General features: G+C 40.8%; 1 long non-coding RNA gene across 2 annotated transcripts in view; it reads left to right on the forward strand.

The window, feature by feature from the left end:
• The first annotated feature begins 89 nt into the window (after positions 1 to 89).
• Positions 90 to 17,123, forward strand: part of LOC122234961 — a 130,498-nt gene continuing 113,464 nt past the window's right edge. Inside the window, exons 1-2 of one of the 2 annotated variants that reach the window (XR_006212975.1) lie at positions 90 to 241; positions 12,172 to 12,284. This is a non-coding gene — a long non-coding RNA (uncharacterized LOC122234961). The other variant, XR_006212978.1, reaches the window with a different exon arrangement.

Here is a 17,123-nt window from a genome sequence, read left to right on the forward strand (position 1 = left end):
AGGAAGCGTGGGGTGGCCGTTTGCCTGAGGGACGGAGTACGGGTCCCGGGCGGGCTCCTGCGGAAGTTCACGCACCACTGGCAGAGGCGCCTTGGCTCTGGTTGCCGACGTCCTCTTCTCGAGTCTCTCCTGGAGCCGGACCCGTCCGGAGCCGACGCCGGATCCCCCGCGTGGCCTCCTCAGCGCCTGTGTGACCTCCTTGTTCCCGGGATGTGGCGACAACGCCTGACTGCTGTGGCCGGTGAGGTCGACAGTCCTTGGTGAAACATCAGAGAAAGGTTGCCGCTCTAGCCGCAACTGCATCTGGTTTCACGAAGTATTTGTTCACCTCGTCCTACTTTAAGGCTTCAGGACGCCAGGGGAGGAGATCACGGGGTTGTATGGTGACAGATGGCAGCTACATCTGGGGTGAGCGTAGCATAGTAGAAAGGTGTCAGATCACTGTGTTGTACACCCGAAACTAATGGAACACTGTGTGTCGACTCGACTCAAAGAAATATTTAAAAAAGATATCATTTTGGCAGTTCTCTCTAGTCTCCTTTTATGTAAATCGAAACTTTCTTCAATTAAATATGACTACCAACCCTGAAGGCATTTTTGACCGGCAAGGTTAGCTCCAAGGCTCTTAAAACTTTGATGGCTCATACTAGGATCTGCTGTTGCTGGTGTCTGTGCAGCCCAAAGGACTCTTGATCAGTGGAACTATCTACTTGACCTTAGTGACCATAAATGGGTTGTGCCTGACGTTGTGTGGGAGATTAATGAGTACATCTAATTGAGGGGAAATTAGAAAAGCCCGCTTAATTCAGAGGGCTTTGCAAAGTTGGCATCTGATTTTGACAAGGTGGTTGAAAGCCTCAGCTTGTGGAAGGTTCATTGGAAAAATGGCATTGAGCACAACAGCTCACAGTTCTGAAAGGGGCAGCATTACAGAAAGGGTCTCCTTGGTGAGCTCACTGTCTTACAAGAGCAAATTCAAGAGCACAAGGAGGAAGTGTGCAGAGCAGCTGGCCAGTGTCGCATGAGCTATGCCCAGCTGAAACGTAAGGTGTCAGAGAAAATTGACCAACTTCAAAAGAAACTTCTGCATATTCAAAGTACCAGGGGATGTTGGAATAGCTAAAAAGGACAACAAAGAAATAAGAAAATCAGTATTACAGAAAGATGACAAAGAAAGCCGTCGTAGAAAGCTTAGGAAACCTTTGATTGATGTGTATTCTGAAGTCCTTGATGTTCTGTCTGATTATGATGGCCATTATAATGCACAAGATCATCTGCCAAGGACTCCTGTGGTTGAACTGGGGAGGCTAAGGCAGGAGGGTCCCTCCGGCCCAGGAGCTCTGGGCTATAATGTGTTATGTCTATAAGATGTCTGCACTAAATTTGGCATCAGCGTGATGACCTCCGGGAACTGGGGGCCACCAGGTTGCCTCAGGAGGAGGGAATAGGCTCAGGGCAGAGAGGGAGCAGATTGTGGGGCACCTGGGTGGCTCAGCTGGTTAAGTGTCTGACTTCAGCTCAGATCATGATCTCACTGCTCATGAGTTCGAGCCCCCTATGTTGGGCTCTGTGCTGACAGCTCAGAACCTAGATCCTGCTTCAGATTCTGTGTCTCCCTCTGTCTCGCTCTCTCTGCCTCTTCCTTGCTCACACTCTGTCCCTCTGTCTCTCTTTCTCGAAAATAAACATTGAAAAAAAAAAAAAAAGAAAGAAAGGGAGCAGATCAAAACTCTCCTGCTGATCAGTAGTGGGATTGCAGCTATGAATCATCACTGTACTCCAGTTTAAATTAAAAAGTGGTATGAGGAAACTTTTTGGGGTGATGGATATGTCTCGATCGTGGTGATGGTCTCATGGGTGTTTACATATATCAAAACATTAAGTTGTAAACTTTATTACATCTCAGTTACACCTTAACAAAGCTGTTAATTTTTTTTTACTAGTATGCCTATTAAAAGACTTAGTTTTCAAATTAATAAACTAATTTTTGATGATATCAATTTCTATTCTCTCTATCAGATAGCCTTATTAAAAGATGTCTAAAGGGACCTTAATTTGAAATGATTCCGTTGTTTAGAAACTCCTAACCAATGAAAGAAAGCTTAATTTTTTTTTTCATTTCTATTCTAAGACTCCACTTAGGTGTAACACTTTACCAACGTCAAAAGTTCTTAAAAGAGGCCAGTGTAAATGAATAGCATCTTGATGTTGAACTTTCACTTTTATTTGAATTGACAACTATTGTGGCCATAATAAAAAAACAGGAAGAAAAGGCTTGAGTTTGGGGAGAACAAAAAGGGAGCTGATGTTTACAATTGGAGAAATCTATATCAGATTCAAACAAGCAGATTCTGTTTATGAATGGAAGGACAAAATAGCTAATGGCTTCTCACCCCCAAATTTCCAAATGTCCACAAAGTATCAGAATTAACTCCTGTTGTCTGCTACCTGATAGAAATCTCCAAATGGTCAGGCCATGGTATCAAAGGCCAGATTACTCTAGGTATCATTTGGAACAAATAACCAGCTGGGCACAAATCAGAATTATAACCAGAAACAAACTTAACCAAGAAATATACTTAGCACAGTAGAGGTGAAGTATTGAATTACTGCAGATGAGACTTAGCAAAGGAGCCAAGAGAAATCGAGCCCCTTGAAGTGCACAATTTAATTGGCTACAATTTTAGAATTGAGGTCAATAATGTTTCAGTGAAAACTCCAGAAATAAATTGTTAGAGGGCAACTCAGAGATACTGAGTTAGTTATATGCATGCTAATAATTTACTCATATGTAGGAAGAGGGACATTAAGCTGCTGTCTGCAAAAGCAGACACATAAGGAAAAGAAAGAGGGGAAAGAATCTGGGAAGAGTGAGTTTTGTTTTTATGCATTTGCAGCTAGCAGAAAGGCCAGTTGCAGCAGAAAGATCTTGAGCAGGCTGGTGAGGGTCGTCAAAGGAAGCCATTTCAGTTCTTCATGGATTCTTCAGGAACGCTTGAGAGAGTTTAGCTGGGGGCACACAGAAGATTAGTGGAGATACAGTTGGATTTGTCCCTTGAGTGGTTGCAAGATGAGAGCTAATTTTTTTTTCTACTAAGTTCTATTTACTCAGTAAAAAATATAGATAGAATTGTCATCTGCAGGTTGGGTTATGAGATGAATGTCATAGAGGAATGTAGGAAGAAACTTGATTAGAGAAAGGAAAGTATGAAATAATCATCTTACAAAATTGAAAAGCAGAATCACTACAAAAATACGGCAGGATTGAACAGAATTTCCCAATGAAGTATTTTTTTTATTCCAGTAGAATTTTGTTTTCTTTATTCTTAATTTTACTGTGAAATCTGTTTTCCCCAGATAAGTTAATTTCAGGTGTAATAAAAACCCCAACTGTATATACGTAATACAGATTTCACCTTTCACAGTGTTTTAGTTCATGTGGTAAGAATCTCCTCTTAGCATCATGCCCTTTGTCTCCTGCAACCTTCTCTGTATAGTCATTACTCTAATTCTTTTTTTTTAATTAATGTTTTTATTTATTTTTGAGAGAGAAACAGAGTGCGAGTAGGGCAGGGGCAGAGAGAGAGGGAAACACAGAGTGTGAGGCAGGCTCCAGGCTCTGAGTTGTCAGCACAGAGCCAGACGTGGGGCTCAAACTCGTGAACTGCAAGGTCATGACTTGAGCTGAAATCCTATGCTCAACCAACTGACCCACCCAGGCACCCCTCTAATTCTCCTCTTTAAAGGAAACTGTGGCCATCATGGATTAACCCTTTCCCATAACCCTTTATACTGACTCTTTTAAATAAATCTTATCTGTCATGACTTTTTCTTTTTAACGTAAAATTCTATTTCATAAGTGTTATAGATAATTGGCAACACTTCAAATAGGACTAAAATGTGTGCAACAAATGTAAGGTTCCTGCCCATCTTTGTGCTTCAGTTCTACCCACTGCTTTTAGTTTCTTATTATCCCTCCTCAAACAAGCTGGCAGCAAATACGTACTTGGTTGTGTGTGTGTGTGTGTGTGTGTGTGTGTGTGTATACAAATAGTCCTCTTTACATAACAAATTATAGCATACTCTATATAATGTTTGGCATCTTGCATTTTTAATTTAAAAATATATATAAGCCCTCATCATAACATGATGACTAGAACACAAATAAAGGCAAATAAAATTCAGTGTTGCCTGATAAGGGGGTTAATGAAATGACTGGGGTGACACTATCCAGATTGGTCTTTAGGGAGTAAGGGCCTAGTCCTTCCTGGCCTCAGTTGGGGTTTGCCGCAGCCCTGGTGGCAATTTTCTGTTTCCACTTAAATGTCAAAGGAAGATTCCAGACCCCGTGGCCGGCTAAACTGTTCACTAAATCTATTTGGCTCCTATTTTGTCTGCCTGGTCCAGAGGGCTTTGGCCAAGAAAACATAGGGGCCAAAGACACCTACTTTCCACACTGGGGTTGCCTGCCGTCCCTGCAGCAGGCACTACTCTCTTCTCATGTCTTCCTCCCCCAGATGAGCAATTCAGGCCACCCATTTTGTGCTGTCTGGAAGCCAATAGCTAACAGCCAATCAAATGATGTTTTCCTAGAGCTGTTTATTATTGTTGTTGTTATTTCTAGTTTACCAAGCGTATTATTTCGTATCAGTAAATATAGATACACCTCATTCTTTCAATGGCCGTATAGTTCTCTATTATATAGACGAAGAATGGGCAGTCAGCCAGATAGATTTGTTTTACTTTCCAGACAACATCTCTGAGGCTGATCAATAATGTAGATGCTTTTTAATGGTGCCAACTTTTTCAGGGCAGGTCGAGGCTTTTAATATGCCATGTGTACTGTTGCTGGAAATTTATGGATGAGCTTCTCTGGTGTTTAATTTAGAGCATCTATAGTCTGCATTTTGTCAATATTCGCAATTATTTCCCTCTCTCTTCCTGTTCCTATCTAGACTGGTTTTTCTCTACTCCTGCTGTACAGCTGCCATGTTTAGACATCTCTCCACCATCCTCTTGAATTGGATTCATTCTTTCCTGCACCCCATTTCTCTTCATTTTCTGATTTGGCAAACACAATCTCTAGGATCTTCCTAAGGAAAGATTCGTGGGAAGATAATCACATGAATACCTAAATGGCTAAAAATATATTTATTCCGTCCTCCTATTAGTTGGGTGAGGTGTAGGTTTCTAAATTGAAAGCACGGTTTTCACCAAAATGTTTAAAACACACACCTGATTTTTGTTGTCCGGGATGGTCAGTTGACCTGTTTATTGTCTATGTTTATACTTTTCCGTTATCTTTCTAATTCCATTTTTATTTTTACCAAAGCACTACCGGTGTATAATAAAGTGTGTAATTTTATAAGTCTCATATTGAAAACAGAGCATTCCCCTATTCCGTTCCTCCCCCACCCACCCAATTCCTATTCTCCACAGTCAGCTACTTTCAGTTCTTTTAGTTGTTGCTTCTGGTATTTATAGAAACTTCCCGACACTGGGTGGTCTCAGGCTTCTTTTGTGTCCATAAGGAGCAGGGAAAGCAGTTGAGTTAGAACGGCAGTAGTCACTAGAAGCCCATCAGGCATTGTCAAGGGAATGAACTTCAGTGACTCCTAATTAAAGAACCAGCTTCTACATAGATATTAGTTGGTAGGGAAATAGAAGAGGCAAAGCAACACAAATATGCCTACACTGGTTTATTTAAACACACAAGGAACTGAGCTAAAGAAACAACAGACTGGAGCATGCTAGAAATCATCCAATTTGCATGCTTACAGCTCCATCTTTATTAAAAACAACAGTAGCAATAACAAAAGGCTCCCCGTTTCCCCATTAGTCCTTGTATCGATTCCTCTTTAATTTTCACTACTACCTGATGGTCTCGGGCCCTGCCTCCTTTCATGACTAAATTAGGTTCATTAATTCTCCTTGTATCACCATATCATTACTTCATTGGATTTTTTTTTTTTTTTGGTGTGTGCTAACTGGTTTTCTTCTAAGCCTGTGCAAGCCAAACTATACCTCTATAATCCAAATTATGCACAGAACTGAATATGTATCTTTCGTGATGTCCTGTAGACACTGGTTGATTTTAAATTGTGGTATTTTTTTTCACTGCTTTTGCTTTTTGTGTTTGTGTGCAAATATTTCCCTCCTCATTTGTTTTATGGTCAATTTTACCAATTTACCATTTTATCATCCAACATTTATAACTAATATTTCCTAGTTTTCAGGTTTACATATTATCTCTCTCTCTCTTTTTAGATGTTTATTTATTTTTGAGAGAGTGTACACACACAAGCGGGGGAGGGGCAGAGAGCGAGGGAGACAGAGAATCCCAAGCAGGCTCTGTGCTGACAGTGCAGAACCTGATGTGAGGCGTGAACTCACAAACAGTGAGATCATGACCTGTGCCAAAATCAGGAGTTGGATGTTCAACTGACTGAGCCACTCAGGTGCCCCGATATTATTTCTTAATGTCCTAATGTGAAAAATGAGAATGTAGAAGCTCTCTCCCTGTATTCAGAATATAGTTACCAGCCCCTTTGGTTACACCAGTATTTGCTGTTTATGTCTGAATAACACATCAATTTCAGCTATCTCTGGTCAGCTATGACAGTTCTCAGTTGTACATCTTTTTATTCTTCCTTTACACCTCCCAAAAGGTCATAGGGCTCATGCAGAGCAGCAGAACCATAACGAGTGACATGGAGTAGGCCTTTGGTATAGAGATCAGGTCTCACAATTCCAGGAGCTGGTGAAGGTGCCTATGGAAGGCTGCTGCCTGTGTGTCTCCCAGTATCACCCAACTGCTGCAGGCTAGAAGGGCTAACAGTTGGGAAGAAACACCGAAGAAGAAGCAGAAGACACCAAGAACAAACTTGAACCCAGGAGGGAAAACTGTCACCTGACTCTGATCTCCTCTGGCCACAATGACCCATCCGCTGGAGAAAAACTGGTACCTTTTGTCATACTGCAGATGTCTCTGGTCCAGGACTTAGAAATTTGAAGAAAGAGATCTGGCAGAAGCTGGAAGCTATGTGGCTCAGCAACCAAGATTAGCCAGCAGGTCACTGACAACATTTGTGAGCTGCACTTGGTACCTGATACTGATCAAGGCCAACCTGGGACAATAGAGGAAAGGGAATTCTGGGAAGTATAATCTCGACTTAAATTTATTGACAAGAAAAACCCCTACAGACATTCAGAGAGACCAAAAAAAAAAAAAACAATTGGATCCATGAAAGAAAACATAATATTAAAAAATCAAACAGTTGATTTAAAAAATAACTTCAGAAAAATAAAAATATTATAGTAGATTTTTGTAATTCAGTATATCATAAATTTTAGATGTGACACTTTTCAAAAGATTGGGACAATAAACAAAGAGAAGAAAAACTGGAGAGGGGGGAAAAAAGAATAACCCTTTAGTCTACAGGTAGGAGAAACCATTGACTCCACTGACATCCAGGACCTTACTTTCTTTTTTTTTTTTTAATTTTTTTTTAAATCAAAATTTTTTTTAAGTTTATTCATTTTTCAGAGACAGAGAGACAGAGCATGAGCGGGGAGGGGCAGAGAGAGAGGGAGACACAGAATCCGAAACCGGCTCCAGGCTCTGAGCTGTCAGTACAGAACCCGACGTGGGGCTTGAACTCCCAAACCACAAGATCATGACCTGAGCCGAAGTCGGACGTTCCACTGACTGGGCCACCCAGGCACCCCAAGACCTTACTTTCTCTGCAGAGAAGTCTGAGAAATCATGGAAATAAAACAAATATGTTCCCAATTGGTCTGACACCATAAAAGTCTGGAGAGCTCTACCTTTTGTCAGCTTCTCTCTTGGAAGATGGGCTCATTTAACGTGGATACTCACCCTTGCAAAGGCAGACACAGTGATAACGAGGCAGCTTAAATACAAGTGTTTCCAGCTACAGAATACTGGCTTACAACAATTAAACGCAGAACTTGGGGAAACCATAGACAAGTGTCCAGCTGAGAGCTCTGCAGGGTCCTTCGTGTCAGCCAGTGAGGACACCGTGTGCTCAACCTTCGCTCTTGCCTAAGTTCCCCCTTATCCACGGTTTAGCTTTCCATAGTTTCGGTTACTTGCCATCAACCACAGTCCAGGGGCAGATGATCCTCCTCCTGAAGAGTCTTCGGAAGGCCGTTAGTAGACTAACAATAGGTCACCGTGCCCACGTCGTTCACCTGACATCAGCTCATCACGCAGGCATTTCATCATCACGCAGCAAGGGGAAGGGTGAGTGTAATACAATAAGATATTCTGAGAGAGAGGGAGACCAATTCACATAACCTTTATTACAGTATATTGTTATAATTCTATTTTATTACTAGATATTGTTGTTAATCTCTTACGGTGCCTAGCTTGTAAATTAAACTGTATCATAGGTATGTATGTATATATAGGAAAAAAAGCATAGTGTAAACAGGGTTCATTACTATCAGTAGTTTTGAGCATCCACGGAGGCCCTGGAATGTATTTCCTGCAGTTAAGGGGGGACTGCTGTATTACAGACGTAAGAACCCACTGCTCTACAGCGTGTCTTAGGATGTCTGTTACCACTGAATTCCTTGTACTTCACAGCAAACACCTAGTTGTAATTCCAGTGTTCTTCTAGTGTATTCTCATCAGATGGTATTTTTTCAGGCTGACTCCTCAGTTTGTCCCCTCCTGAAGGCTGCTTGGAGCCCCATCACCCAGTGAACCGGCCCTGTTCACTGGGCGTCAGAGAACAGGAATGGTGCGTCTGCCTCAGGAAGTGACCCCTTGACTCATTACTAGAATTTTACGTGGACTCTTTATACTGAGAGTTATAGGTCAGAATTTAGGATTTGTAACTCATAAGTTCCCTGCCTGAATTCTCACAGAATGCCATCTTACGGAATGGCTACTAAATGTTGGCTCCTTTGTCAATGGGGAAAATAACCTGGGTTTGAGGGGAATTGAGGCAAATAAGGACATTTAGTTAGTTTACCCAGTTTATCCACTTTGAAGATTCTGAAATCATCTTTCCCAATTTTGCTGTAAAATTTTTCCACATTTTATGGAATGACAGAAGTAGTGGTTGGTTCAATGACCTAATTTGGCCAAATAAAAATTCAGTGGCCAAAAGAGAAAAATAAATTAGCTACCATATATCATTTTTTCAAATATCGAGTCAAAGTCCTGATGACGGTGTGCCCCCCTCACTATGACGGGAAGAGCCATCTCTTCCCATATATTACATTTCAAAGCTGACTGTATTTTCCCCCCAAAACTACACAACTTCGTCTTAAATATAAATTAAAGTCTGAAACGTAATTGATTAAAAGGGTATATATAAAACAACCAAGATTTGGACAAGACTTCATTCTTCAGCTGAAAAAAATCTGTAAAAGTTTCTATACTGATTAACAAGTTATACTACTCTGTCTCCCTAGTTACACGTCTGAGAGGCAGCGAGAGCCACACACAAGTCCAGCCTTTAGGGTCTGGCTCCGCCTCTTCCTCAGCCTTATTTCCTGTCACTCTTTACCATCTTTGTGAAGCCACAATGGCATGGGACTCCTTTCATGTTCTTGAACGTACCGAGATGAGGCCTCCCTTAGGGCCTTCACAGTGCCATTCAGTTCTCTTGAACTACATTTTTTCCCCCAAATTGTATACTAACTTTGTAGCAGTTTTCCTGTTCCGTAATAGGCGTATCATAATTGCTCCATAAATGAACAAATGAATTTGTGGTATACGTCAACATACAAGCTAGACGACAGATCAGAGGAAGAGTAACGATGGGGTTTCATTGGGGTAAAACAGGAAGAGATCAACTATAGGATTATTCCTCACGTAAATAAGGATACAAGGTATTATTTACTCTTGACTGGAATAGCTGTTGCTATATATAGATAATTTGAAGATACCCAGCAGATGGACTGTTTCCTCCCCATTTACATATTCTGCCCAGAACCCTTTTAGCTTGTTGGAATTTCTTTTAAGAATTCCAGTTTTCCAGCAATGATTTTCCAAGCCCACAGTTTTTGCTGACATACATTATAAATACGTTTAATGCCAAGCTCTCATACTGAGCTAGATGACAATTTTGCATGTCTAACTCTGAGTCAGATGGAGGCATTTCACACGCCTGTGTGGCAGCAGTGGGCGTCCAAGCTGTTGAGCTCACTGGTCCTTTAGCATTTATCTTCTTGTGGAAATTTTAAAAAGCATAAAAATGCTGAAAAAGCTAACCTTTAGGTCTGGCATGGTGATTTCTAACCCCAGATCTGACAATCATTGTGGGAAAGATTACGGTATGAATTGCTAGGGGCTTTAAAAAGATTGGAAACTTGATGAGTCCCTAAACCTTTCTTCTGGTTTCACGTTGAGAACGAGCAGAGGGCACTTTTCTAGGAGAAATTTCACAGCACCCCCAAAGTGCCAGCACTTTAATTAGAACAATATTTCAAGTGTCAGTGGATATGGCTACTAAATAAAGCAGGCGGATAAGCTGGTGGAGGTGAGAAAGTCCTTGAAGGCATTTTAAGCTCTATGGAGAATAAAGAAATGTGTAATACACATCATAGAAGAGGAGGACAATTAAATATCGTTTATATTCCTTGGTCTCAATATAATCCAATGTCATTTTATTTTCCTCACTAATGGACTTCTGTTTTGTTTTCAGTGATTGTGTTGACAGTGCGTTACATTTTTTTTTACAGGCGGTGAATTGTTTAGCTTATTTCTTTTTTTTTTTACATTACCACTTTCTCCATTGTGTCTTATGCGGACTCTAGATCTAGATCTGTAGACACGGAAGAGACATGCTGTTGGCTGTATGTAGAACATCCTTTCCTCTTTCCTTAGCCTACTGCTTCTTCACTAAGACTAAATAGTGCATGTTCTTTGGAACTCAGCCTGAGTCTCCTCCAAAGAGTCTTGTTATGATACTGGAATTGCCCTCCCTCTGAACGCCATAACCACCAAGTTTCTTCGTGTCCTACCACTTGATGAACTATGCTTCTTGGTTTATTTCTGAGTTTCTACCAGGAAGCTGTAAGCCCCAATATTGTCATAGCTAAAAGATTGGACTCCAGAGCCAAAATATATCTATATTGTTTTCTTTGTAGATAAGTAGCTCTGTGACCTTGGAAAAGTTACTTAACCTCTCTGTGCTTTAATTTTTCATCTGTAAAATGGAAATGATAACTGACCGTTTCACAGGACTGCCATGATAACAGAATGAAGTAATGCACATGAAGAACTTAACACGGTGCTTGGCTAAACAGATGGCCCAAAATGTTTTTAGTGTTTTACTATTATCATTATTTTCCTTGATGACAGGAACAGTGTTTTATACCTAGCGCCTGGTTCATAGTAAAGGCCTGAAAATGTTGAATAAATAAGTAACATTTCTTTTTTCTCTTCCTATTCCATAAATGAGAAAAAGTCATTTGAAATTAAAAAAAAAAAAAACCAAAAGACTAAAAACAAACAAAAGACCCTTCCCCTATACTCCTAGGAAATTTGGGAATAAAATAGATAATATATACATAGAAGACATTCACATTAAGTAGATGTCCCTTGCATTAATATCAATGCAATAAAGACCATTATCATCAAAATTCATAAAAAGGCTCCCTGGCAGGGAGGTCTGTTTTTAGGTCATTATAGTGAATATCTGTATTTGGTTTGAATTATATGCTTTCTGAAATATTTTATATACTTACATTCAGATACACAGCATTTCAAAGTAGTCAATATTTTAGATTTTCCATTTTCTGCTTTTGTTGCATGAATAAATTCTCTCTCCTCCCAATGAGAACCTGCCTGTCCATGACCGGCAAGATATCCAGAAGTTCTGAGTCATTACCTGAGAGGGTGTTTGTAAATCAGCGATTGTTCTCCTAGTTTGGATACTACTGTGGAAGAGTCATACCTATTTGGGAGGAAAATTGTTTACCAGCAAAAAAGAAACAAAAGGAAAATAAGATTTCCTGTAGTTTTCCTTGTTGCAGTATGTTAAATTTCCTGTTGCTTATTTCATTAAGTCTCAAGTTTACCACCTGGTTTTCAAAACCATAATGTTAATGAAAATTATTTAATCTTACATTCATGTACTGCTTTGCAGTTTACAGTGTTTAACAGCAATCCATTTTCTCTTGGCATTTCAGTCTGGATGGAGACAAACCATCATAGACCCATGAGCCTTCTGCGATATCATTGGTCCTGCCAGAATTGCTTTGGAGGTATTACGAGGTGGCATAATTGAACTACAAAAATATTGGTAAGTTGTTGAGGAGGGTAGGTTGGTCACTCTAGCAAAGAGTGTTCTATTTTGGAAGACCCACAGAGGAAAATTCTTACTACTATAATCTAGGAAATAACTGCTTCTCTAAAGCCAGTTTTTCATATAGACCTTGTGTGCTATGACATTGATCAGAGCCCTTCTACGTGTTAGCTGGTAAAATGACAAAATCCAGTTTTATTGAAAACTAGTAGCAAGGACAGGGCTTACAGCAGCCTCATTCTTGGTTATCTTACACATCTCCATACTTTCTTTTTCTCATCTATTTCAAATTTTTGGTATCTTGCCACATTTTATGTGTGACTATAAACTACTTTAAATCCTTTTTAAATAAGGTAGGATATACATTATTAAAGTGTTTTCACATATAATATTCTGTTGGATTCTCATATCAGCCCTGTGAAATAGGCATATTACAAACCCAATTTTAACTATCCATCCGTATTTCTCACTATTTTTCTTCCAAACAGACATTTTCAGCAAAGTTTGAGCCTGAGAGAACAGCCCTGGATCCTGCTTTGTATAATAGATCCCAAATGTAGGCTTATGCAAGCAGGCAGCCCAGAATCTATGCCAGGAGTATGTCTCTCCAGCACTGATTAATTCCTGTGTCTAAAAGCCATGTGTTCATTGTGGATGATAAGCTTGTTGCACAAACACAAGCTAACCACACTGAAGAAGTTTGGCATTAGTTCTGCACAAACCCCAGTGAGGATATTTGCCAAAAGGAAGGAGAAAATTCCTGCCAGTTTAGACATGAATGAAATGTTTTGAGGCATCTGTAGACTTTTACATACTAAAGAGAGAAAACATACATTTATAACACTGATTGGAATTTATTCAACCAAACTTGTGCTGAGGAATCCCAGATTCTAGGCTTGGGAGGTGGTCTAGCCCTGTCCTTACAAGCAGATGCACACACATACAAGTACATACAAAATCACTAAAAGGTCAAAACATGCTGGTGTGCTAAATCTGGTCTAAATAATCACATACAAAGACAATGACATTATTTTGCAGGGTACCAAAATGTGATTTTTGTGGATGTAATAAAAGCCTGAAAGTTTCCAGATCAACTTTTTTTTTCCAAGGAAGGAAGGAAGGAAAGGAAGGAGGGAGGGTGGGAAGGAAAGAAGGAAGGAAGGGGGGAAGGGAGGGAAGGAAGGGTGGAAGGAAGGGAGGAAGGGAGGAAGGGAAGGAAGGAAGGAAGGGAGGAAGGGAGGAAGGGAGGGAAAAGAAAAATCTGTGAAGGAACCCAAACTACATTGTGAACAACGAATGCCATCATAGATTGGATCACCTGGAGAATCACTCTGTGTTCTGGTTTTACTTTTTGTTTTAACTGAGGACAAATTCTACCCTTTTATCTCTCAAAAAGATTTATTTTCATATTTCTGGAAATGAAAGATGAAGTGAAGCCATGTGTGTGTGTGGCCCCTTTAGAAACGTAGAGTTTCAAGCTTTAGAAATACCCCTTGAGATTACTGGGTCTTCTCACCTGGGGCAGAAAATCTCCCTGCTGTGTGTCTAACATGTGGGCATTGAGCTGCTGCTAGAAAACCCCAGCCATGGGAGACTCGGCACAGCCCTAGGACCACCACTGCCATGAGGGAGGAGGTTTGTCCACCCTACACTCCTGTTGACAGCCTTTTTTTTTTTTTTTTTTACATACATGTATGGGATTTTTTTTAGCCCCATCACTTTTGATTGTTCTTGTTCTTTGGAGCATCAAAGGACAAACCTCTCCCTTCTGCTGTGTGACCGTCCTCCGAATAAATGGAAGAGCTTTAAAGACTGCCCTGTTATGATCGTAAGATAAACCAATGTGTTTTTCTTCGTCTCTTCCACACGTAGTATGATTTCCAGAACTTTAGTCAGTCTGGTCACTCTCCTCCGAGAAGAACCAACTTGTTCATGTTTTCCCTAAGACGTCATTCTCAGGTGGGGTTGGATTGGTTCAGGCTTCGGTGGTACCATGACCTGCTTACATTATACAGTATTTCCACAGATGTGGCCTAGGACTGCATTACCTTTTAGTAGCTTTACCAACATGATCAGCTTTTGTGAGAATTAGAGTCACATAAACTCTAAAATGTCTACATTTTTCCATATAAACATGTTTAGCCAATTATAGTAATGGGGGGAATCACATGCTAAATCTAATAAAAGTTTTCAGAACTGCATGTCAGCCAACAGCCGCCCCCCCCCAAAAAAAGGTTGGGTTTGAGCAAGAATTAAATTATCTGGCCTTTGTAGATGTGTCTTGTTTTGAGTCATCTTTGTGTGTCCTAAATATTTCTAGGTACCTGAGGAATCTCTAATTGGTATCTTATTCAGACATGGTAGCAATAGCTACCCCTAATGATAATATGCATGTAACCAGGATATTGAGCAGGGATAACAATATGAAGACGTTTTCTTTCTATTTTTCCTCATTATTGTTTTAAACTCACTCACTCTAACAGACTTCCCTCTTTCCTGTCCTTGTCAATTCCATTGTCAACTTTCTTGGCTTTCCTGTCAGTTTCAATTAATAAACATTCTGTTTAAAACACCTTTCCACTCCCACCTAAATGTCATCTCTTTCCCTCCCACTACTGCCAAGAAGCCTAAGCCTGAGGGATCTGGAATGGGCAGGATGCTTTTTCTCTCCTCAGTTCCTCAGAGGGATGGGATAGGAAAGGCAGGGTTGATTTGGGACACTGGTTATTCTCCTGTATCAGTGCCTAACTTCTCTGGGGTTGAGGGCTGTTATAGGGCATGATGGAGGAGGGGTGATGCCATTTACATGATTTTCCATGGTTGTCATTCCTTTGCCTAATACTGACTGCCACATGATGGTCCTTGGAGGCCAGCGGCTACATATTGTATCAGGCGTGGAGCACTGCACAATTCCCTCACGTCAGGTGGGAGATCTCTTCGCGGCTGGATCCATTTCACCATCCTCATAGATCCCACAACTGGCCAAGATTTCACACCATCTTAACTCTTAGCATGCCTTCAACCTGGCAGGCAGTTTTCTTAGTTGTGTTTTCTGTATGGCAGCTCACGTACCACTTGAACTACGCGAACATCACATATCCCTCGTGTGCCAAAGAGTAAGCGAGCAGGCCATTCACTGCTGCTCCTCCTCTCTACACAGCAACCTTCCTCCAATTGGAGAGAGTCTAAGTCCTGTTTCTGAGGCACTTCAGCAAGTATGTTGCCTGATACAGGTCTACCTGGAGAATGAGAAGCCAGTAGCATCTGCTCATAGTCGTCTCCAGTCTTGAGCGAAATTTTTGAAATCTCTTTTCCTTCGATTTGGGAAGGAGACAGCACCCCTCTGCCCCCCCCCACCCTTTACCACGGGGAAGAGAGAAAACTGTGTCTTAGCAGAAGTACTGCGTTTGTCATAAGGGCCATGAACTTACGGCTCTCTTGTTTGCTTCTCTCCCATTGTCTACGTGTATAAGGAAGGAAGTTGATTGGAGTAATGGAGGTTATTCTGATTTTCTCTGTGTGTGTTGCGGGGGCGGTGGGGGGGGGGGTGGTCTCTCCTAATCATGTAAGTTTCTCTTCAGGTTGTAAGGTACATAACTTTTGATCATCATCTGTTAGCTCTTGTTAATTCCAAGGAAATAGAAACTAACCAAATCTGCCTGGTCCCTGTCACAATTTGGATTTATCATAAGAATCTCTCATTACATTTCTTAAAGAAATACACATTTACAGTGATTCTGATTATATGGTTTTAAGTGGGTCCCAGGAGTATATGAGGATTCTTGCTTGCATCTCAACCTCATTGGTTCTGAGAAGTCTAAGGAACTGTGCTGTGGTAAGCCATTTCTGCTCTATATCTCGTGCTTCCTGGTAGATACAGGGCAGCTTTATTCCCTTCAGTCTCATTTGGTGTATCCACAGAATCCAGGCAAAGACTTTTTGTTTTAAAGTCCCATCTTTCAAAGAGTCCTACTAGTGTTCTGAGAAGTTGCACGTGGTGTTCTTTCACAACCCTTTATTTCTTCCTTATCTCATGTTGGTCTCCATTTTCATATCCAACCTTGAATATTTTTGTTGTTTCTCTCTTGCGCTGTCTTTCCCTTTTTCTTCCTCTTCTCCTTATCTCTCCTCCTTATTCCAATCGTCTGCATCTGGGTAGTGATAGTGATTTGGCAAGAGACCTGTCTGCACGTGAAGGAGCCTGGGGATCAGTTGTTCCTCCTCCTAGCACTTGTCCATCAGGCAAGCGTAGTGATAAAGCACAGAAGCATCTAGGACAGTGTGTGGTTGAGCACATCAGTTGTCTGTGCTTGTGGACTTGGGACACATGCTCAAAATTATAGACCTGTTTAGTCTGTCTAGCCCAACACTCTTCATGTTGATTATATCTTGCTTAATTTTTAAGAGCATATATGAGCATAAAGTACCTTCTTTAATAAAAAATGTTAAGATTCATTTGTATTTTTGAATAATCAGAGCCTAGCGTCCTATACAGCTAATTCCTCCTCATTCCATTATTGTTTATGTTCATTCAGTATTTGATAGGCTCAGTCCCACCTTTTCACTGCCTCGTTTCCCACAGACAGGAATAAGAGAGGAAGGCCTATCTGTGAACATATTCCTGGGCTGTGCTATGTGAATAACAACTTGACAATGTGCAGAATTCTGGTTCACCCTGCAAATTCTGGGCTCTTCCTCATTTTCTTCTGACAGCTAGTACTGCGGAGGGAAGGCCTCATCTTCACACTCTCTGGTACCGCTGCTCTGGCAAGAGGGCCCTTCTCTGTTTAAACCCTAACAAATCTGATGAACAGTAACTAGAGAAGATGCAAAAAT

This window comes from Panthera tigris, chromosome A2 (genome assembly GCF_018350195.1).
Source record: "Panthera tigris isolate Pti1 chromosome A2, P.tigris_Pti1_mat1.1, whole genome shotgun sequence".
Classification (NCBI taxonomy): Eukaryota; Metazoa; Chordata; class Mammalia; order Carnivora; family Felidae; genus Panthera; species Panthera tigris.